The sequence below is a fragment of the Gorilla gorilla genome, chromosome 10, assembly GCF_029281585.2.
Source record: "Gorilla gorilla gorilla isolate KB3781 chromosome 10, NHGRI_mGorGor1-v2.1_pri, whole genome shotgun sequence".
Classification (NCBI taxonomy): Eukaryota; Metazoa; Chordata; class Mammalia; order Primates; family Hominidae; genus Gorilla; species Gorilla gorilla.
Window position 1 is genome coordinate 145,264,035 of NC_073234.2, and position 23,104 is coordinate 145,287,138.

The 23,104-nt window shown below is 42.9% G+C and overlaps 1 protein-coding gene across 1 annotated transcript in view; it reads right to left on the minus strand.

Moving 5' to 3' along the window:
* Positions 1-23,104, minus strand: part of TMEM132D (transmembrane protein 132D) — an 825,211-nt gene that overhangs the window by 715,799 nt on the left and 86,308 nt on the right. The gene's annotated exons all lie outside the window — the stretch shown is intronic.

Genomic DNA, 23,104 nt, shown 5'->3' on the forward strand with positions numbered 1-23,104 from the left:
TAATTTTCATGCCACTGTCCATACATGGTGAGGAAGCCATTCTACATAAAATGTCACGCTGAATGCACACAGGCAATTTTCTGAGGGATGGACCACAGCTTTCTGTCTAACCTCAACATCATCTATGGCACCAGCAATGGCAAACAAAGGCTAAAAATCAGCAGTGTGAATTTCATGAGGCCTGAGGGTGTTTCTCTGGGCCCACTCAGTGGCACATTTATTTTCGTTGCCATCGACACATCATGAACTTTCACAATCATGAGCTTTCATATTAAAATTCAACTTTCTTCATTCCCTTGCCCCAGCTGGGATCAGTGGGCTCCTAGGGTGAAGACCACTGAGTGCTGCTGTGTGTAGGCGCCGTCCTAGGGGCCAGGATTGCAGCAAGGAGCCAAGCAGACAGCGCCCTGGCCTTCAGGGAGCTCCCAGCCAGGTTGGTCATCCTCAGCCTGATGTACTCCTCGCTCTACTTACTATCAGACTCTAAGAACCACTGCTGCTACCGAGTTCCCATCTCAACTCTGCCACTAACTGGGTTTGATGTTTGCATTTATATAGCTTTAGGACTTGAGCTTTCTCATAGGCAGAATGGAAATAACAAAATCTACCTCTGTGGGATTTGTAAGGATTAAGATACCCTGAGGATCACGTAGCGCACAGTGCATGCTAAATCAACGTTATTTCTTGACTCCAATCACCATCATTCCCTCACTTCACAAATTTGTCAATGAACATTGTATGCACTAAACCAAGTAACTTTTAGAAACCACAGAGTCTGTTTAGATTTACAGCTTTCTTCATGTGGTGTTTGTGTGAGGGCCTTTGAAACGCAGGCCAGAAAGACAGCCCCAGCCAGGAACCAACCCTTCTGGTGCCTAGATCTCCAACTTCCAGTCTCTAGAACTGTGAGGAAATAAATTTCTGTTGTTTAAGCCACTAAGTCTATCGTATTTTTGTTTCAGCAGCCTGAGCTATCTTATACAACACCTTATATGGAATGTGTGTTAGCAAAAGGGACAACCTGACTCTTTCTTGTGGTCAGTATTTAAGCCAACTCTTTAAACCAAGTGCCACCATAAACATCAGATAAAAATAATTGTATCACTCAAAATAGCAGTTTATGATTGGCGCAGTTTTTTGTTTTCTAAATTTTAACCAGCCCTCTTCCCTGTCTTTATAAATCAGAATTCCTAAGAAATAGTTGATCAAGGTGACAGCAAAATATGGCTACTCAAATGACTGTGTGTCAAATGCATGGTGCCAGGCCCAGCTTGTGCCCCTGTCAGCTCAGCATCCTTCCGCCCCCCAGGCCTGGGCTATGTCCACCACTCCCTCTTCCTCGGAGGCTCATGCTGCCCTGCCTCCTCCAGGTGGAGGGCTGGATGCCCACCAGCTTCCCTTGCTCCCGTTATGGGAGCTGCAGCAACCCTGGGGCCCACATCCAACCTGCCTAGACCTGCAGAAGCTCTGGTTCCTCTGTCTAAATCTAGGCTCCAATGAGACCCTGTACTGTGGGTGTGGAGTTGAGCTTCCACAGCAGTGACCCCATAAGGCTCAGTAGCAATACAAATGCACAAGTGAGGTAACACCTGGTGGTGAAAATGACGCCTGGTTTTGTCACAAGCGAAAAAAAAAACCATACAGAAAAGGGAACTGTAATTAATCAGCTTCCTGAAAGGAGCGAAGACGAACCATCATGGGTATTACGTGTAATGTTGTGTTTCTTCCCACACTCCATGGGCATGAAATGCTCTTCATCTAACTGGATGGTTTCATGTTGCCATAAGAAATAAAGAGAGAGTGGCCAGGCATGATAGCTCACGCCTGTAACCCCAGCACTCTGGGAGGCCAAGGCGGGCAGATCACCTGAGGTCGGGAGTTCGAGATCAGCCTGGCCAACATGGTGAAACCCCGTCTCTACTAAAAATACAAATATTGGCTGAGCTTGGTGGCACATGCCTATAATCCCAGCTACTTGGGAGGCTGAGGCAGGAGAATCGCTTGAACCCGGGAGGTGGAGGTTGCAGTGAGCCAAGATAGTGCCACTGTGCTCCAGCCTGATCAACAGAGTGAGACCCTGTCTCAAAATGGGAAGGGAAGGGGAAGGGGAAGGTAATACAAAGAGAGCATGAAGAGAAACAGTGACAGCATGAGCTCCAGGGGCATCGGAATGTGACGGGCAAGTTGCAGAATGATGAGGGGCTGTGAGGCCACCAGGATCCCCGCTGGTGCAGTGAGAGGGTCTGTGCAGGGCACTGGGGGCTGTGAAAAGCTTTGCCCAAATCAGGTGAAATTCAACCAAGAAAATGCCACTCACCCTCCTCATTATAATTTCTATCCCCCTGCCAAAATGTGAACCATGCTACTCTGAAATTCCTTCATTTATTCTGTTTTGACCCTTAATTTATAGATATTAACATTTTGGCTTCTTACAGTTGATCAAAGCCAGGAGGGAGGAGAGACTAAAGGGAAGTAAGTAGAAGATAGGAAGGAGAGAAGGAAAAAGAATGTTTTTCTTTGAAAGGACCTTGCCATGTCATCGAGGGCATTAGAGCATCTCTGAATTCTAGCACCAGCTCAGCAGACAAGCTTTGTGACCTTGAGGATATTTTATCTCTTTTCTGAGCCTCTGTTTCCCCTTAGTTAATGGAAACGTTGCACTTAGATCATCTCTAAACTTCTGTCTCTTAATCTACAGAAAGAGCGAAGTTTTATTTGCCCGAATTAAATGGAAAGTAGAAACAATAGTTAATTCTCTTTCCCAAAACCTCAGTCCTATCCATTTCAAGAAGGGCCACTTTCCTCCAGAGAAATGAGTTACAAACCATCCCAGAGGTGTCTGGCAAACCAGGAGAGAATCCCTGAGTTCATATCAGCTCCCTCCCAAAATTTCATCAACAGGTCAAAGCATAACAGAGCTGAACGAAGTAGAGGCCACCAGGGCAAAGAGTGGGCATGAGGACCACACCAGATGCCTCAACACACCTGGGGGAAGAGAAATGCTAATGAGGCAGGGGCAACTGGGTTTCCGGAGCAACACACAGCAGCTGGATCCTGCAGGGAAGGAGGCTGCTGCAGGACAGAGGAGGGGCCCTTTGAAGGCCCAGCCAAAAAACCTTCAGATGAGAGGGCAGGCTGGACAAGGCAGGACTCTGAAAACAGAAGAGACGGTTAAACCTCCGCACTCAACCATCCAGACCCCTCGGACAAGGCCCCCACCCAGGCATCCTGGCCCAACCACTCGGGGCACAGGGGATGTACACAAGCTTGAATATGAGGGAAACCAAGACACTGAAATGGTGTAATCTCTGAATTCATCAACAGCTGGGGATAAAAAGCTGTGGCAAAGAGCAAGAATGTGGGTGAAAAGGAGTATTTTTGTTTTCTCTTTTACTTGCATGGACTCCTGAAATTGGACTTTCCAGAAAGGTAGCCTATGAGAGCTCTAGCATTCTCCGTTTAACCTACTATTGCCTGTGATCCCACAAACGCCCCGGGATCAATTCCAAATATCAGATTAGAAGCTTTGTGAGGGTAGGGATTTTGTCTTTTATATATTTATGTCTTCAAATGCATATTGTTCAGTTGCTTGCGCAGAATTGTAAGAAACATAAAGAATAAACCCATGACCCTCTGATCTCCACTTAACTATTTTTCAAAGGAAATAATCATGATTTTTCAGCAGAAGAGATATAGAGATATAGCTATAAATACAGATCATCAAACTGAAAGTAGAAGAAAAATCAACGTGGATGTCTCAAGTATTCAAAAAGAGTTTGGCACACAAAATATTTAAGCAAAGTATGACTAAGCTTATTTCAGGGAGGGAGAAATGTGAACTACAGGATGGGCTGATTGACTCATGCAGTGAACAAGCATTTTGAGCATAAATTCGTGCCAGACACTATACCAGGGTATGATGACTTACCAAGGAACAAGACACTGGTCTCTGCTCTTGGGGAGTCAAGACTCTTTCTGAGGAGCTGGCAATTGACATAAATGACAGGTAGTTAAGATAGGGAGGGACCTAGGAGAAGAGCCTCCCAGTTAGACGGAAGAGCCCTGGGCAGAAGGGAGTCTGGCGTGTGTGGGGAACAGGGGAGGGCAATGAGGCAGGGATGCCGTGAGTGACGGGGAACCACAGGAGATGTCAGAGAGAGGAACAGCAGCGCACGTGCTGAGCAACACGGAGGATTTGGGGTTTTGCTCTAAACCCCGTGGTTGCAAATCACGGATGGTTTTAATCAGGAATCAACAATTTTATTTTTATTTCAATAGTTTTCAGGGTGAACAGGTGGTTTTGGTTACATGGATAAGTTCTTTAGTGGTGATTTCTGAGATTTGGGTGCACCCATCACCCGAGCAGTGTACACTGTACCCAACGTGTAGTCTTTTATCCCTCACCCTCGTTCCACCCATCCCCCCGAGTCCCCAAAATCCATGACATCATTCTTATGCCCCTTTAAGTCCTCACAGCTTAGCTCCTACTTATAAGGGAGAACAAACAATATTTGATTTCCCATTCATGAGTTACTTCACTTAGAATAATGGTCTCCAACTCCACCCAGGTTGCTACCCATACGAAAAGAAGCCATTATGTGAAAAAGATACTTACACACGCACGTTTATAGCAGCACAATTTGCAATTGCAAAAATATGGAACCGACCCAAATGACCATCAACCAAAGAGTGGATAAATCAAATGCAGTATATGCAATATATACCGTGGGATACTACTCAGCTCTAAATGAAGGAACCAACAATTTCGATTTGTATGCTTTGAAAGATTTTCATTGCTGATCAGAGAAGACTGTAGAGGGCATAGGTTGAAGAAAGGAGACCACTTAGAGTCTCTGACGTGTGTCAAGCAAGAATATGATGGATTAGGTCAGAGTCCAGATGGGACCAAGGGCAGCAGGCAGCAGACAGGGATTGGGACACATTGAGAAGAAACATGATGTTGCCTACATTTTCACCCTTTAGTGACACCATAGGGAGCCACACAATCTTTTATCCATGAAAATTGCTCTGTAACCTTTCTAAATCTAAGAAACAATTTAATCTTTCTACCATAGGGTCATCTATTAGGACATCACTTGTGTCTGAAATCCATAAATTAGCACAGAGATTATTTTTTGCACTATTTATGGTATTATGATCATGAAGCAGGAAACTTCTCTGACCCCTTTGCGGAAGGGAACTGGAGTGCACAGGTGCCAGAACTAGCGGGCTGCTTCGGCGCCAGCAGGGATGGACTCCACTCGCTCAGTCCCGCTGTGTTCCACCCTTTGCAGGAGGGGGAGCGCAGGTGAGCAGATGCAGGAGCTGGAGCGAGTGCTTTTTGGTACCAGCAGGAGCAAAACTCTGTGTGGCCCCGCGGCAGCATCTAGGGGGGTGCCCACGACCCCTGAAGCCCCAGTAGGAGTGTTACAGCTCTTTTAGCTTTGCCGTCGGTGGATGGCTTAAGTGTTAACAGCTCAGTGAAGGGTCAAGTGTGGCAGTCTTTTGCACTCGCACCTGAATTTTTGTCTGGCCTCTAGGAGGAATGAGGTGACATGAACAAATTGGAGATGGTAAATGTGGGGGATTTTATTGCCAATGAAAGCGGCTCTCAGCAGGAAGGGGAGCTGAAAAGGGCCTGGAGTGGGAATATAATCTTTCCCCGGAGTATGGCTGTCCCCGGCTGGACTCCTCTCCAAAGCCACACCGTCAAGCCGTCCCTCTGAAGTCAAGCTGCTTCTCTCCGATGTCCAGCTGCTTCTCCTCTTCTCCTCTGCTCTCCATAGGTGGAGACTGGGGTTTTTATGGCACAGGATGGCGGGGGCAGGGCAGGCCACGGGTAGTTTTGGAAAAGGCAACATTTGAGCAGGAAAAGAGGAATGCATGTTCCCACTTTGGGCCATGGTATAAGGCTTTTTGGCTTGAGGGTGGGGCCCTCACCAGGGATCCACCCTCCTCTGCCCAGAATTTCCCTGCCTCCTGTCCTTATCAGTCATAATTCTGTTTTCCCTGCAAATAAACATCTTGTATCCTCCATAGCAAGCACAGTGTCTAAACCAGAAATATGTTTAATAGATGTTCTTTAAAATGCCTTTTAACAACTCTACAAATATTCAGGCTATCTGCATCTATAAATTGCTGCATTTGTTTTCAATGGAAAGAAACTGAAAGCTGGCAATTGTCAAAGAGTCAAAAGTACTAAGACCTTTAATATTTCATTTCTGATATCTATATTCTAGTGACATATCTTTATTTCATTCTCCACTGGAAGTGTTGTAAGTTTAATGTCAATTGCATACATTTAGTTAATTTCAATAGCTTGCATAATGCTGCCCAGCAAGGCACAATCAAATTAGGAGTGTCTGGTCAGAGGCAGGGCAGACAAGAGGAGGAAATCAGCAGGTCCTATCTCATTAGAATCACAAAAGCCTACATTTTTATGTGAGTTGTGTCAGGAAGCATGGCCTGAAAATATATTGGTCAAAAATAAAAAAGTGGGAATAAAACTATGGAAATACACCTGCAGCTTGACAACAAAAGAGAAATGGACCTCTAACAATTTTGTAGACTATTAATAGATGCCTATTAAATATAGCACATCAAATTACATAATGTTTCATCTTTTTAAGATAAATATTGGTTTTAGAGCAAAACAGTAGAGAATAATACAGCTATTCATTCTGACTCACTGTCAAGCAACAGAGGTGGTGAAAAAATTTTAAATGCCTTAAAAAGCTGTCATTGCCTTGAATTCTGACCACTTTAAAATATGCAAGAAACATATTTTAATTTAGATTCGCTTCGCCCTCCAATCACAAACATCCTACTGCTTGGAAGGAAGACACTGAACTAACCCCCACAGTCACCTATCCGCGCTTCTCCACACATTTCCAAGAACCAAGGTTATGATTTTTCAAAATCCAATTACTAAATGAATGTCTCCATTTCAGCCCAGCTTTGAGTTTGTTAGCTACTGATCCTTTGAATGTTGGCTGCAAAAAATCAATTTGAAAAGCAAATAGTCGAACAGCCATCAGCAGACTTAGACAATCCACAGACCTATTTTCCAGAAGGCTGTTTAACACACACACACACTCCTGCATTTCCTAAACATTAGGGCAAAGACCAAAAGAAGTTATGGAGCCTCCTCAGCTGATCTGCCCCTGACAGAGGAAAAGTAACCCATCTTTTATTTCTCAAGGGTGACACTGTGAGGGGGCAAAGCTTTGGGGGATAAGTGGATTGACATCTCAGGGGGCCATTCACATTCCAAAGCAAATGTTTGAATTGCTCTGAGTGAAAAGCAAGAGAGATACATGACTGATTCCGGGAGGGACTGAACATCCCACTGTCAACGATGCTCTTGCCGGGGCCAGCCCTGCTTAGCATGCATAGGTTGCTCTGTTGCTTTCCTTTTTATTGCACTGGAGACAGTAGGGGATAGTGGTTAAAAGCCCCCACTCTGGAGTTCATGTCAAACACCAACTACACCTCTCACCATTGATATCATCCTGAATAGGCTATTTCATCTCTACGGGCCTTAGCTCTCTCCCCTGTAAAATGGGATCAATGTGTATGTACCCGGTTATTGCTGGAATGAGACAGAAAGCATTAAATAAGCACGGGAGAGTAACTCAATCAATGTTAGCTATTTTTATAATCACTGAGTATTTATTCCATGGATTGTCTCATTCATCGTCCGGTACATATTTACCGAAAACCTGTGAGGCACCAGGCGCTGTGCTGAGGATGGGAAACAAATGAGACACAGTGCCTCCTACAATAGGGCGTTGACGGTCAGGCAATACATACATCAATCCACCAGTAAATACACAAATAATATCTCCGATACATGCTGAGACAATAAAAAAGTGGTTCTTTCCTTGAGAGCTTTGTAAGAGGACTCTAACTTGGATGCGGGGTTCCAAAAAATGTTCTTTAAGGAGTAAGTTTAAGGTGAAGACTAAAAATTGAACAGGCATTATCGAAGGGAAGAGCTGGGGAGAGCTTACATTTGGCATTTTTTTCTGACTACACCTATAACTATTGAATTTCCATTTAGGTGGTATGGAAAACACAGAACAAAAAGAAGAAAATTAATGCCACCCATAATCCTACTACCAGGAGGGAAACTGGTGTTCATTCTACCCAATATTTCTTTCTGGGACGATACAGATTAGACGATATTATGTGCACACACATACATGCTGATGACTATACATGAGTATGTGTGTATTAAATACATCATTTTTACATTAATGCTTTTTATTCTTTTTTTTTTTTTAAAGAAATAGAGACAGGGTCTCACTGTGTTGTCCAAGCTGGTTTCAAACTCCTAGGCTAAAGTGATTTCCCACCTCAGCCTCCCAGACTGCCAGGATTACAGGCGTGACCCAACTCGCCCAGCCTGATCTTCGTGTTATATCTTGAACAATTCCCCATGCCCTTAAGAATTCTCTAGTAATATAGAGAATATATTTGCAAATGGATCTTAGCATATCTTCTTGAGTTTTTTTTTCCCCATGAGATAAATTCTCCAGCTGGAGTTGGGAAATGAAAGGCTAGGAATTTTTACTATTATTTTTTGAGACAGGGTCTCGCTCTGTCACCCAGGCTGGAGTGCAGTGGCATGATCATGGCTCATTGCAGCCTCAAGCTCCCCAGCTCAAGCAATCCTCCCACCACCTCAACCTCACAAGTAGCTGGGACTACAGACATGTGCCACCATACCCACTTAATTTTCGTATTTTTGTAGAGATGAGGTTTTGCCCAGGCTGGTCTCGAACTCCTGAGCTCAAGTGATCCACCCGCCTTGGCCTCCCAAAGTGTTGGGATGACAGGCATGGGCCATCACACCTAGCCAGGATAGGAATATTTTTAAATCTCTAATAAACGCAGCCAAACTGCCTTTTAAAATTTTTGTACCATTTTCCAGTTTCCGCTTATCTGAAATTTAGGAGTACCCTTCTCACCCTTCTCCAAAACATGCCTTAAACTTGTCATAAAAATGGCACCTAGTTGGCCCACATTATGTATTGTCCGTGTTCTAAAAACGTCACAGGCCTGAAACTTACTTTTCATTTTGCGTATGGTGTTGTAGACACATAGGAACTTAATTTTTGTTTGTAAGTATTAAGAACTACCAAGATGTTTAAAAGGTGTTATTTTAAACACACACACAAATACATACACACACATATTGGATTTTTTAACTTATTCCATGGAGATCCTTATTCTTGAGTTTATACTGCAGTATTTTTTTTTAAAGTGTATGGGTTTTTTTTCTTTTTCTTTTTTTTTAATTTTTTTTTTGAGATGGAATCTTGCTCTGTCACCCAGGCTGGAGTGCAGTGGTGCAACCTCGGCTCACAGCAACCTCCACCTCCCAGGTTAAAGCAATTCTCCTGCCTCAGTCTCTGGAGTAGCTGAGATCACAGGTGTGCACCACCATGCCCAGCATTTTTTTTTTTTTTTGTATTTTTGGTAGAGGAAGGGTTTCACCATGTTGGCCAGGTTGGTCTCAAACTCCTGATCTCAGGTGATCAGCCCACCTCGGCCTCCCAGAGTGCTGGAATGACAGGAGTGAGCCACCACACCCAGCCTTTAGTGTGTTTTAATATCTTACAGTGCAGGTATACAACGCTCTTCTTCTTTTAAATATTTGCCTGGTTATACTTATTCATTTATATTTCTAGATAAACTTTAGAATCATTTTGTCAAGTTAACCTTAAAGAAAACACTTCTATTTTGATTAAAAAGGTAACATTATAGATTAATTCCAGAAAATGATACTGTATGATATTAAGCCTTCCATAATTTGTGTTATTTTTGCCCATTATGTTTTACAGATTTTAGCATTATTGGTCAGTTCCTTCAGTTTTGGGCATTTTATTACATTATTTCTGGATCATTTCTATTTTTACTATTTGTGAGTTTGATCTTTTTTCCACATTATTTGCAAAATAATTTTTGCTGTTAATGGGAAAATGATTATTGTGGCTCTGCTGATGTTTGTTTTTTTAAACTCTCTATAAAGAGAATCATAGCACTGCTAAGTAACGATTTTCTCCTGTGTAAACAGGAACGCAGACATGCACATATATGCATTTCCGGGGGAAATTTAAATCATACTAAAAGTGTGCCACACGAGCAGGCAGGCGGAGGGAACGTGGCTATCAGCTTCTCCTTTGGCACCAGGCTACCCAGGTTTGTTTGAATATTCTAAATTGTGTGTGTATTGCTTTAATACTTTTTAATGTTGAGGAGGTTGATTGACTATTTCATAGTGTTCTTCTTTATACTAAAAACCTCCTTACATTAAACACATTATTAACCACTTAACATGATACTCCATTTGAATTACAGTTTCTTTCATCCCTTCCAGGAGCTGGTCATGATTCTTTTCTTACATCACTGCATTGGCTATAATGAAGTGCCTTGGTTGTTTTTAACCTCGGCACCAATGCTATGGGATGCTGGCTCACGGAAGCCCTCCCAGCGTGCACTGGGCCTGGCTGTGGCTAAAAGCAGTGTTTCCCAAGCAAAAGCTGCATCTTCTCACCTGGGTGGGAATGACAAGGTCAGACAGACTCCACCGGATCCCCTAAAGTCAGTCATCTACAGACATTGATAAATATTTAAAAAATTTAATGTTGACCAAACTTACAATGGACTCCGACAAAACAGTGTGCCAAGGCTGCTGGCTTCACCTACAAACATCCTGCTAAATCCTGGGGCCAACGATAGGCCTCCTGCATTTTGTTGTCACTTATATTTCGCTGTAACATATAATGCCAGCTGCTGGACTGAGACAGACACCTTGTGTAATGTGGGGAAAGTGTCAGTCTACTCCTATCTTACAGTTTTTCTCTCTTTACATAAAAAATGTATGTTGGGTTTTATCGAAATTGTAGTTGACATACATCTAGAGGTCTCCTTTACTAACATGTTTCTTAATATGACATCATTCTTACATGTTTGTCAAAACCATTTGGTGTCATTAATGTGTTATATTATCCCACCTGACTTGTTATTATTTTATTGGAGGCTTTATGGATGAGTTTAATTATTTTTATGAATGAGACTTTTCTTTATGATTTTTCTTACTATCATTTTCAGATTTCAGTGCCTGGATTATGTTGGCTTCCTAAAATTCATTAAAATATTTTTTCTTTTTTTCCCATGTTCCATTTCTATTACTTTCTAATTACATCAAATGGAAATAAATATCCCTTTAAAAATTAAAGAGGGCCAGGTGCGGTGGCTCATGCCTTTAATCCCAGCACTTTGGGAGGCTGAGGAGGGTAGGTTGCTTGAGCCCAGGAGTTTGAGACCAGCCTGGGCAACATACTGAGACCTTGTCTCTAAATAAATAAATAAATAAAAATTAATGAATACTAAAATTAAAGGAAAACATCATATAAAACTCTTTGGGCTAAATCTTTTTGGGGGGGGATGATGAATGTAACAATATTTTTATTCAGTTTTAATCTTTCCCACCTACTCATTTGTTCCAATTTTTGTTTTTATTTTTTAAAAAAGTTAACCTATGGATAACATTTACTGCTTCTGTTGTTTTCATTTCTAGAAATACTTTTCTAATCTAATCCTGCTCTTTTTTCTTAATTTATGTATGTTTAAACATTTAGGTTCAGGAGTACATGTGAAGGTTTGTTACATAGGCAAACTCCTGTCACACAGGTTTGTTGCACGGATTAATTAATCCATGGAATACTATGCAGCCACAAAAAAGAAAGAGTTCATGTCCTTTGCAGGGACATGGATGAAGTTGGAAACCATCATTCGCAGCAAACTAACACAGGAACAGAAAACAAAACATCGTGTGTTCTCACTCACAAGTGGGAGTTCAACAATGAGAACACATGGACACAGGGAGGGGAACATCACACACCAGGGCCTGTTGGAGGGTGGGGAGTAAGGGGAGGGGTAGCATTAGGAGAAATACCTAATGTAGATGACGGGTTGATGGGTGCAGCAAACCACCATGGCACGTGTATACCTACGTAACCAACCTGCACGTTCCGCACATGTACCCCAGAACTTAAAGTATAAAATAATAAATAAATAAATAAATAGATCCAGCTCCTTTAATCTTGCTTTCATCTTATTCCACTACCTCGTCTCAATGACCATCTCTTGCTTTAGAAGGCCTCTCTCAAATGTTAGCTAGGCATCTTCTAACACCGGCTTGTTTTCTACAGGGACACTTTCTTTCCAAACTGTACCTCTTCTCAGCACTATGCTGTTCATCTTTCATGTGACCAAATCACTTCATATTTCAAAGTTCTGTTTGTTTCTCTTTCTTCAAAGGTGAGTAGAATTTCTCCACAGCCCAGGCATCACAGGAGGGTGGCAATGGCTTCTGAGGACACTGTCTTGCTGTCCCCTCTTTACTTTCAGGGTCTTCCACTTGCCTGTCTCCTGGGAGGGCTACCCATAGCTGAATGTTTTCAGTTACCTGTTTTCTGTGAACTCACTGCCCTTTGGAATAATTTCCCTCGTTCCATTGTATAGCAGTTTTTCCTTGAAGCGTGGAGTTTTAGTTGCAAACGATACAACATATGCCATGTAACGTTCATATTCCCTGCACAGGAACACCCAGAGCATGCAGTTTGCAGGGACCTTTTGGGCTCAGCCTTCCCACAGAGGTCACTGCGTACATCCACCTCCAGGACGCTTCACTGCACAGCTGATCAGACCCAGAGTGGTGCTCGTGGAGGGGCTCTGGGTTGGGAGGCAGGTAAGGTTCTGAAAGTCCCGGCTGTGACTTACATGAGAGACCCTGTGTGTGTCGTTACACATGGTTCTGAGTTATGGAAATCCACAGTCTTCCTGTGTGTTGTTCCCCGACCCAGGTGGGAAGCCATTGTGCCTGGGGGCTTCATCACAGCTTTGCCAACAGATATGTCCCTGGATAACCTGGAAGAGGGCAGGCATTCTGAATTCTGGGCTGCACACCTAGATGGCTAAGAATATCCAGTGAACACTTAGTGTGTAAATGAAGCTGGAGACAGGAGATTTTGGAGATACTAGTTGATCAATGCATCCTTGGTATAGTTGTTCCCTCTAAATCTCATGTTGAATTGTAATCCCAGTGTTGGAGGTGGGAACTGGCGGAAGGGGACTGGATCATGGGGATGGATTTCTTATGAATGATTAGTACCATCCTCTTAGTGCCATCCTCAAAATAGTGAATGATTTCTTGAGAGATCTGGTTGTTTAAGACTGTGTGGCACCCTCCTCCTCTCTCTCTCGATTGCACTCTTGCCATGTGATGTACTGGCTTCCCATTCCCCTCCTGCCATGACTGTAGCTCCCTAGACTCCACCAGAAGCTGAGTGGATGCCAGCACCATGCTTCCTGTACAGCCTACAGAACCGTGAGCCAATTAAACCTCTTTTCTTTATAAATTATCATCTTAGGTACTTCTCTATAGCAATGCAAAAATGGCCTAACACAATCCTTTAAAGAAAAACAGAGTGAGATTTTTTTAAAGGTCTTTCTCAATAGTTTAGCAAAAGACGTGGAAAGGGTTAAATGGATGTGTGTTTATAAACATTCTGGAAGAGCCAAGTAGGTTAACTGCTTTTCAATTCTGTAAAATAATTAGAAGCGCTAAGCTAATGTAGTAGAAACATATTATACATTTCTTTAATTTTTATAAATTTAACTATATGAAATCAGCTAAATTAAAGCAAAAAAAATTAAGTTAAATGGTGCAGGATTGTTGTCCTCTACCACACACTAATCTAATGGGTACATGCACTGTGCCCATTAGGAGATGAAAGATAAGGACCCACAGTGAGCTCCGTGGGTCTTCCTGCCCATGTTCCCCTACCTGGGCGAGCATCCTTGGGAGGGAATGAATGTGCAGAAGAGAGAAGGGGTGGAGGGAGATAAGACTGAGAAGGAAGTCAGGGTTCTGGCTTTCCAAAGAGGGCTCGCCCCAGAATTCCTAGTTTCTGGCTTGAGCAGAAGTTTCAAGCTGACATCTGAAGGCCAAATCCAATCTACCAACTGTTTTTGCTTGGTATGCACAAGATTTCAAACATTTTTGCAATTAGTCACAAACTCTTAACGACTGGAAGAGTTCACATAAAAATATGGATGTCGGCCGGACGCAGCGGCTTACGCCTGTAATCCCAGCACTCTGGGAGGCCAAGGCGGGCGGATCACAAGGTCCGGAGATGGAGACCAATCCTGTCCAACACAGTGAAACCCCGTCTCTACTAAATATACAAAAATTAGCTGGGTGTGGTGGCAGGCGCCTGTAATCCCAACTACTCAGGAGGCTGAGGCAGGAGAATCGCTTGAACCTGGAGGGTGGAGGTTGCAGTGAGCTGAGATCGTGCCACTGCACTCCAGCCTGGGCACACTCCACCCTGGGCGACAAGAGCGAGACTCCGTCTCAAAAAAAAAAAAAAAAAAAAATATATATATATATATACACACACACACACACAATTATATATGTGTATATATGTGTGTGTATATATATAGATATATGTATATATATACGTATATATATAGATGGATGGATGTCAAACTTCTTTCGGATGGAGAAAGTTCTGGGCTCAGATTCCGAGGTCAGCCATCACCTGGAGCTGCGGGTTTTCCTCGTCTCCACCGAGCATGTGGCCCACAGTGAGGCACAGATGGTGTTTTGTGTCAGCTGCCATGGGTCACCCAGTTGGCCCGTCGGTCTCTCACACTTGTGCACTTCACTTATTCTCATGATCTGCCTGGTCCTCGTTAGTACCTGTGTTTTCCATCCCTGCTGTAAAGGAATCTACAGGGTTTGGTACTGGGGAGTAGCAGGAAAACTGGCAGGACCCCATCGAAGGGTGGAGGGAGACTCCTCCCCCACAGACAGAGGTTGAGCACAGAAGGGACTGGGGCTTGTCCTCTGAAGATCTCACGTGTTAGACAGCTCTGCAGCCTGGGGGCACAGGCTGCCCTCTTCTCAGAAACTCTCCCTAGGAGTCTGTCATCTTTCTGCCAAAACTCATCCCATCCTGAGATGGTGGCACAGAAATACTTGGGTCACAGGACGTGCTGCCTCAGGCACGTGTGTACACTCATTATATGAGCTTTAGAGCTGAAAATGTCGTTGATCATCAAATCCTAAAAAAGTCTTCTAGATGACTTAGGGTCCAACCCCAGCACATCTCCCCTGCCATGCCTGAATTTCTCCTAACAAGAGAGTCTCTTATCATCTAATTTAATCTGTGGCTGGATAGGAATTGCCCCAGAAAGGATGTGGATTTAAGTAGGGCACAAATCTTGCTATAATCTTTCTGAGTTTTTAAAGGGGAAGAGGAAATGCATAGAGAACAGGGCATATTCAGAACCAAAAGTTTAAGTCCCAAGCTCCTAGCTTAAGGAGGTGCAGGCAGAGAGTGTCAAAAGGATGAAGAAAATCAAGGGTTAAAGCAGCAAAGGAAAAAAAAAAAAAAGGGCGGGAGAGCCATATATTGAGCCTATGATACACCAGGCCCTGGGCTAGATTCAGGTGCTCTGGAGATGAGAGCCCTGGCCCCTCTCCATGGAGCTATGCAGTTATAAATCCAGATATTGAATATGTAATTGTGTCTCTATTAGTGTTACAAAAGGGGAGCGGTGGAGGCCATAGAATCCTATAATAGGTGGGTACCCCTTCTAGAGGCTGGAGGACTCAGTAAAGGAAACATCCCTCCCCCCGAGCACCTTTGCTCCCAAACGTCACTGCAGGATCACTAGAACGTGATTTGCCTGTTTAAAGTAATTACCAGGCCAGGCATGGTGGTTCAGGCCTGAGATCCCAGCACTTCGGGAGGCCAAGGTGGGTGCATTGCTTGAGCCCAGGCGTTTGAGACCAGCCTGGGCAATATAGTGAGACCCCAACTCTACAAAAGTAAACAAATAAATAAAACTAGCCAGGCCTGGTGGCCACAGCTGTAGTCCCAGCTACTTGAGAGGCTGAAGCAGGAGGATCATTCAAGCCTGGGAGGTGGGGGTTGCAGTGAGCCAAGATTGCACCACTGCACTTCAGCCTGGGCAACAGAGCAAGACCCTATCTAAATAAATGAATGAATGAATAAATAAATGAATAAAGTAATTGCCAAATGAAAAAGAAAATGAGAGGATTTTACTTGAACATGCAGATTTTCTGAATTCCCTTGAGCACACAGGATGGGACAACATGACCACAATGGATGTCCATTCAGTCACGACCGTAATTAGCAAGGACCCTGGAGCAGCTACCCCTGTAGCCAGGACAAGCCTGTCCCCAGGGAGCGGAGTCCACCCGCATTCTCCCCAGTGCCTTGCTTCTGACCTCCAGCTGTGCCTGCGTTCTGTTACCGGCCTGGCCATGACAGGTTTGAGTTTGTGACACTGGCCATCAATGTCTCCCCCAGGTGGCAGCCACCAAAGAGGCCACAATGCTCTTCAGTCTCCACTAAAGTTCACAGGTGGGCAGACATCGCCATCCCAATCCCCACCACGGCCCGAGTCTCCAGACTCCTTTACTAAAAGAAAAATAGGATGTTCCTTATCCACTGGCCACACGCTGTAGTTCTCCTCTCTCTCAAGATGCTCATGTATAAACTGCTTATATTTGGCACTTGCTGATGCTTGATTTAATATGTGTATTTTTGCAAAGTTAAGAGACGATGCGTTGATTGTTAACATCTGTCTTCCGACTCCTTGTCTTCTACCTGAAAGCAATTCAGGTGTGAAAGGCGGGCAGGCTGGAGCAATTCCGATTAGGTTCGGCCAATCTAGATGGAAATAGCCCCATTTGGTTGAAGTCCAACTGCAGCTGATAAACAACCTAATAACCATTCACGTCCAGCCACCCTCCATTATTCCATTTCTACTCCTCTTAAAGCAATCTGTGCTATCTGAGATGGCACCCTGGCTTAGTATTCAGCATGATAGGAGGACGTTTACTTAAGGGTGCTGGTGAAAACTGAACAATGAGTTCCAAAGCAGCAGCAAGTCTTGGGAATTTGCATGAGAAAACCACAAGAAATGTAATTATTTTTGCTAGCAGAACTCAGAGTAGGGTTGTCTTCTTACTTAATACCATGTCATTACAAAATATAGAACTCAATTTAGGAAACGGTGATTTAGATTCTAAGCTGAAAGGAGCTAGTTGCACACCGAACATTACTGTTCATGATAAAAGAAATTTAAATTACACAAATATCATGGAGCACAGCTTAATCACACACGTCAACACCATTCTCTCTCATCGTCTCTAACGAATGAGCCCTATCCTTTATTCAAGTCATGAGAAGAGCAGAAGTCAATACTATTAGATCGAGAATCTAGATGCAGAATAAAATTGGGGACTCCACATTGTCATAACTCACATATTAAAAGAAAAACACTCTCAGGTTGGTTCAGAAAACAAACTCTTTGTGAAACTGGGACAGAATAAAAATAAAGACGGGTACAGGGATATTCAGGAAGCAGGGGTTGCAACAGTAATATCAGAAAAATTGAAATTCAAGATCAAAATAAACGAAGACCAAGGAAGTCACGTTATGAATGTGAAGGATAGAGTGTACAACGAAGATACAGTGAATATCACCTTGTCAGCATTTCCTTGAAGAGCATTGAAACGTATAAAGCAACAGCTGATAAGAATAGGAAAAGGAGAAATTGGCCGGAACACAAGAGAAGTTCTGAGTATTTTCAAACCTGAAACCAAGAAACCAAGAAAAAGTCCAGATATTTAACAAACTCCTTTCAGCTCTGATAGGTCATAGGAAGGCAGAACAGAATGAACAAAGGTGGGAAGGAAGGAAGCCACAGAGAACATGAATAAAATAAGCAATAACGTTGAGTGAATACTTTTTTTTTTTTTTACAAAGAACACAAAGATATTAGAGAATATGTTTTTCAGTGTCCAAAAACATTTAGAAAAATTGACCACAAGAAACATCAATAAATCTCTGAAGTAAAACTAGGATAGAATAAACTTTTGGACTGCAATGTGGTAATGTTATTTTAAAAGAATAAGGAAATAATAGCAATAAGCCAACCACTTAAAGTTTATGAATGTGGCTGGGTGCAGTGGCTCACGCCTGTAATCCCAGCACTCTGGGAGGGCAAGGCAGGTGGATCACCTGAGGTCAGGTGTTCGAGACCAGCCTGGCCAACGTGGTGAAACCTCGTCTCTACTAAAAATACAAAAATTAGCCAGGCATAGTGGCGGGCACCTGTAGTCCCAGATATTCGGGAGGCTGAGGCAGGAGAATCGCTTGAACCCAGGGGGCAGAGGTTGCAGTGAGCTGAGATCATGCCACTGCACTCCGGCCTGGACGACAGAGCGAGATTCCATATCAAAAAAAAAAAAAAATTTTTTTTTGAACGCTCCAAGCAAACCTTGGGTCCAGGTGGAAACCAAAACTGGAATGCAGGTTGGGGATAAATCACTCCAAGGGGAAGGAACACGGGAGCCGGGATGGACACCCTGGGGTGCCAGCTGGGTGAGTCAGTGCGTGAGGGGTTTCTGAGACGACTGTCTGGGCTGGAAGGTAACCTCCCGCCGCTTCCTGCATGAAGAAATGGGGCAGTTTTGCGCTAAGATTTAGCTTCTAAGTGAACACATCATCAACATTATCAAGTCCTTTGTTTTTGTGAATTTTCTGACCTTACTCTAGCTCATTTGTAAAGTGAATTTGAAATTCTGAGGAAAATGGAAGCTGATGTACATGTTTGTTTTTTAAAACAGAGAGTTCTTTAAAAAGTCTAATAATAAAAAATAATAAGCCTCCAGTTAGCCTAATCTAGGAAATATGAGCAGAAAATATACATGATGAAAATTAGCAATGAGAGAGGGTAAATAAACACAGATGCTCAGAAAATTTCAGGACTTATCATAAAAAAACCCTGTGTTAATAAATTTGAAAATCTGGAGAAAAGAAATATTTCTAGGAAACTGTAGAATACAAAAATGCACTCTGGAAAAGACATGACTAAAATGGAAAGTAAATGTCTAACAAATTGTAACAAGCTATCAAGGAGTCCTCGCTATGGAAAAGCACGTATAATTAGGAGGAGGAGGAGAAAGGGAAACCTCTAGCCAGCCAAAGGGAGAAGCAATTTTCCCAGCATGATCTACCAAAAACCCACAGCAACACACAAACATTAAGTTGGCGGTGCCGTATCACTAGCATTTTTATTAAGAACAAAAGCAGAATATCTCTAACGTCAGCACTCAGCATTGGAGGTTGTAGCGAAGACAAGAAACCAATAAAAAATAAATGAGCAACGTATGAATTTGGAAGATTAAAAAATTCATTATTTTCAGATGATTGTCCATATATTTTTTTTAAAATGCAAGATACTCCACTGACAAGTCTGAAATAGTTTTTCCTTATTTTAAAAAAATCTAAAGAAAAAAATTACAAAACGTTAACATTTATTCATTTTGGACGGTCAGTAAATGAGGGACGGCTACATTGTTTTTGGTAGTATGTGTGTGTAACATTTACCAAAAAAAGGTAATGAGGATGGGAAATGAGGCCCTGGTGGTTCTGCATATAAATTAATTCACATATTCAAGAAAAATGTATACATACACACACACACACACACACACACACACACACACACTCTTTAACCTGTGCCTTACCATACAGAAAGTAGAGCGGCCCCCAAAATACCAGTGCAAAGATGTGCAAAAGAAATAAAAGTTAAAAAAATCTAAGTAAGTTTCAGCAGTATCTTGACTGAGTGGTATCATTCCAGGAATAACAAAACATTCAAACAAGTATTAATTTATCTTTCAACACGTTAATAGGTTGAAGAAAAAACATAATCTTGAACAATGTCCAAAAAATCGAGTTGAGGAAAATCAAAATTATTCCTAACTAAAAATTAAGCCCTAAGCAAAATACAAGACATAGGTATTTGTCAAGAGGAAATAAATTCATTGATATTGGGCACTGATGGTATTGCGTGTCTAGAAAATTCAAAGTAACAGGAAAGTTATGGCAAATAAGATCATTCAACAAGGGCGTCAACACAACTAAAATAAAAGCAAGAACGTGTTTATCTAAAACCATAACCAGTTATAAATGCAAGGACAGAAAGATTCCATTTTAATATTCAATAAAAATACAATATCAATGAACAGATTTAACAAGAAATTTGTCATATCTTTTTAAGACAATGTTTAGACCTCACCGAAGAACATAAAATGTTTGGGGAAAATGACCTGGATTTATGTAAAAATGTACAATATTATAAAGATATCAGTTCTCTCCTAAGGCAATCTGTATGCCCAACACTTAGTGAGTGTCAGGGATGGGGTGGGGTGGGCTCGGTCCTGCCTCCCTCCTCGTTCTACCTCCTTGGAGGCTCACACCCAGCAGGCTTCATCCTGCTTCTGCCTCCGGCCCCTCCCTCCATCCCTCACTACCCAATGCTTGAAGTCCGGGCTTCCAGTGATCCGGACACTCCGGGACCACATTCTCAGGGACCTCAAGCAAGAGGACTCTCCAACTCATGGCTCTCAGTTCCTTCACCCCATCTTTATCATTTGGGGATGCAGAATTGGGACTCCAAGAAGGCTCCTGCCCAAATCCCAGGGCCTGTGTGTACAAAGATGCCACCTCTGTGAGTGTGTGACCTTACCTGGCAAGATGGACTTCGCAAATATGAAGAAAGTTACCGATGAGCTGAACTTAAAATAGGGCGATCCTCCAGGTTTACCCTGTGGACCTGATGCTGTCACATGAGCCAGGAGAAGACGCCAGACAGACACGGGGAGCAGGGCTCAGCATGCTGGATTTGAAGATGGAGGGGACCCCAGGAGAAGGAATGTGGGTGACTTTAGGAGCAGAAAGCCACCCCAGCTGATGGGCAGCCAGAGCACTGGGACCTCAGTCCCCCAACTCCAAGACACGGGATTCTTTCGCAGCTTCAGTGAGCCTGGAAGCCAGCTCTCCTCCAGAGCCCACAGCTCAGAGCCCACCCACCTGACACATATATTTCAACCTCGTGAGATGCTGAGCAGAGACCCAGCTGAGCCCACCTGGACGTCTGCCCTACAGAACTGGAGTTAATAAGCACCAGCTGTTCCAAGCTAACTTGGTGGTGATTTGTTACACAACAATAGAAAACTAAGACATCTTTACTTTCACAGTTACATTCTGAGAATGCACCATTACACAATCCTACAACCCAAATGCACACATTCCCATAACGTGTCATCACCATCAGCTCCAGTCCCAACCTTTCTCCCTCTTCTATTTATCTTTCTCTTCCCCCTTAACCGACCTCTCTCTGTGTGTCTCTGACAGTGGTGTTTTCACCAAAGAAGACTCTGCTATCACTGACACCACGTGCAACATCATGTTTGAAACCGTTCATTTGCTTAAATTTGCCAGGATGGCTTATCTCGTGGGCATCTAAAAACCTAACACAATCATCTTCTAGTGTTATGCAACCTTTCCAAACTCGTTTTCCCTTTAATACTCTGCCATTGTTCGATCATCTTTGGCAAACTTCTCTAAGAATCGTCTCCAGAAGCTGTCTCCATCTCCTCATTAGTCTTCAAAACTTTCCAATCTGGCTCTGTCTCCACCACATCATTGAAAGTATTCACCTGTGTCTCCCAATCAAACGGACAGTGTCTATCTTCTCTTGACCGCTCAACAGCATTTGACACCATTGCTTCTTTTCATTGTATTGATACGTGCCCCTCTCTTGAAATCTATAATGCCACAAATTCTTGGCTTTTCTTTTACTCCACAGATCACTGCTTCCCAATCTCTTTTCCTGGGCCGTTTGTGTGATCCAACCAACATGTGGCCCCTCTTAATCTCTCCATACTCTCTCCCTAAGAGTTCTTCCATTCTTTCACTCTTAAAACCATCTACAAGTTTTCACCTCTCAAATGTATGTCCCTAAGCCTGACAATTCTGCTAAACCCCAGATTTGTAAATTCAGTGCCTAGTAGACATACCCATTTGGATGTCACAGAAGTTTCTGAAATGACCACAACAAATCTTATGCATTTCTCCCTACTCCTGTGTCTTCCACTTCTTTCCGTCTCGGCACAGAGCCCCATCATAGCAACGTCTGCTCAAAGCAGAAATAGTTGAGTCATTCTTGATTTCCTCCTTTGCCCCACTTTTTCATTCAATCCTTCTGTAAATCTTATTAATTTCACCTGCTAAATATCTCTGGAATCTGTCCAACTGTGTCTAAATCCACAGTGGTCACTCTAGTCCACGCTGTCCTCATCTCGTTGGTGGATGTTGCTAAAATGTGTCACTGGTTTCCTCACATACCCCCGACCTCTGCCAAACACACACTTCACAACTGTCAGTGAGAACTTGAAACAAACATAAATAAGACCATCCAATTTCCCTGCTTAACACCCTTCATTGGCTTCCCATTTTCCTGTGAATAAAATCTAATGTATTCCTGCAAATAAAATAGAAGGCAGGCAGTAATGGATGCCGGTGAGGATGTGAAGAAAGATACACTGTTGGTGGGAACGTATAGTCAGTCCAGCCACTCTGGTAAATCTGCCCTCCCACATTCACTGCAGCCAACTCACAATAGGCGAAATATGGAATCAACTTAAGTGCCCAGCGAAGGATGGACGGATACAGAAAATGTGATATATATATATGTATATGTGTGTATATATATATGTATATATATATGTATATGTATATGTATATATATATATGTATATGTATATGTGTATATATATATATACATAAAAAACAGAATTTTATGCAGCCATAAAAAAGAATGGAATTCCATCATTTGCAGCAACATGGATGGAACTGGTCCCTATGTTAAGCGAAATAAGCCAACCACAGACATACAAACACTGCATGTTCTCACTCATACGTGGGAGCTAAAAGAGTGGATCTCATGGAGCTAGAGAGTAGATTGGACTGGCAATTACCAGAGGCCAGGAAGGGGTAAGAAACTAAGGAGAAAAAAGAATCAAACTGGTATCACCACTGAACTGTACACTTAAAAACTGTGAAGACGGTAAGTTATATAGGCATATTTCACCTCAATTTTTTAAAAACTAAGGCCAGGTGCGGCGGCTCACGCCTGT